We start from the raw sequence: 1401 nt of genomic DNA on the forward strand, positions 1-1401 counted from the left end.
ATATATATATATATATATATATATATATATATATATATATATATATAAACTATAAAAGCAGAAAGACTATTGAGAAAGCACATGACAGTTTTAAGACAAAGTTACAAAAATATTATAATAAAATTTTTGAATTGAAAGATTAAGTATTTGCATTTAAAATACATTATCCTTTTAAAAAAATTCATTATCTTAAAAATTGAAATTTACTAGGAGTATTTAAAACGTATTTTTTTAAAAATTTAAATGTTATAAAATATATTTAAGTATATTTTATTTACATACATTAGAAGATAATTATGATTTCAAATAATTCTTGCAATTCAAAAATAACATTAGAAGATAAATATGAATTGTATTTAAAAAAATAAAGACAATGAATAACTTATCTTCTTTCAACAAATTGAAATATTATTTGAATTTGAATGAAAGTTGAAACGGAACAAAATTCTACTTCTTAATCTATTTGAATTTGAAGTACATTATACTTTAGAAAAAAGATATTCATTATTTTAAAAATAGAAACTCATAATTAAAGAATTCCAATATACATTTACTATTTCAAATTTATTTTTTTAAAATTTAAATGCTATAAAATAGATTAAAATATAATTTATTTATATATTAGAAAAAAATAGAAATATTATTAAAATAATAATACTAATAATTAGTTATAGTACTGTAAACAATAGTGCTAATAGTAGGTAGTACATAGGATGATAATAATAATAACAACAACAACAGTAGTACATATGTAGTGATAGTAGTACATACAAATGTTCTTCTATTATTGTGGCACCTACTGTAAAAAATAATAATAATAATAATAGTAGAAGTGATAAATAGTGTGGTTCAATTTCAAATAATTCTTTCAATTCAAATAAAACACTAGAAGATAAAAATGCATTATATTTAAACAAAAAATCCCACAAAAGAATAGCAAATTTAGTGGTATCTAAATTAAAAATTCATTTGTGTTTTTGCTCCCTCCGAACCCATCCTCTTTTCCCAATGGAGTAAATACTAAAAATTGCCAGCTGACCTTCAAGCATCCTAAATACATCTATGATTGAAAATAACATAGCGTTTTTGATAGAAAATAACTAACATAGCATTAGAGATATAATGCAAGACTCCTTTTGAGCCATCTATATCTTAAAAAGAAGAAGTTACATACCAAGATCTTTTAAGAGATCGATTAACTCTTGTAACAGAATTAAGCACTTCAGCATCACTACATTAGAAAACAATTTGAATTTAGCTATAAAATTCGAGAATCAATTAAAAGAAGAAAAAAAAAATGGAATATGAAAAGTAGAAACCTTCCACTGCTTCTACCGAGAAGATAAAGAGCAGCTGCACTCAAACAACAAGAGACTCCGCCCCATGGAACCATTTCCGGTA

The 1401-nt window shown here is 22.8% G+C and overlaps 1 long non-coding RNA gene across 1 annotated transcript; it reads right to left on the bottom strand.

Annotated features, from left to right (window-relative positions):
* Nucleotides 1-802: 802 nt before the first annotated feature.
* Nucleotides 803-1401, bottom strand: LOC124893337. Its single transcript, XR_007050666.1, has 2 exons — nt 1320-1401; nt 803-1231 (listed from the first exon to the last, which is right to left on the bottom strand). It is a non-coding gene; the product is annotated as an uncharacterized LOC124893337 (long non-coding RNA).

The sequence above is a fragment of the Capsicum annuum genome, unplaced genomic scaffold (assembly GCF_002878395.1).
Source record: "Capsicum annuum cultivar UCD-10X-F1 unplaced genomic scaffold, UCD10Xv1.1 ctg5775, whole genome shotgun sequence".
In the NCBI taxonomy this organism is placed as follows: domain Eukaryota; kingdom Viridiplantae; phylum Streptophyta; class Magnoliopsida; order Solanales; family Solanaceae; genus Capsicum; species Capsicum annuum.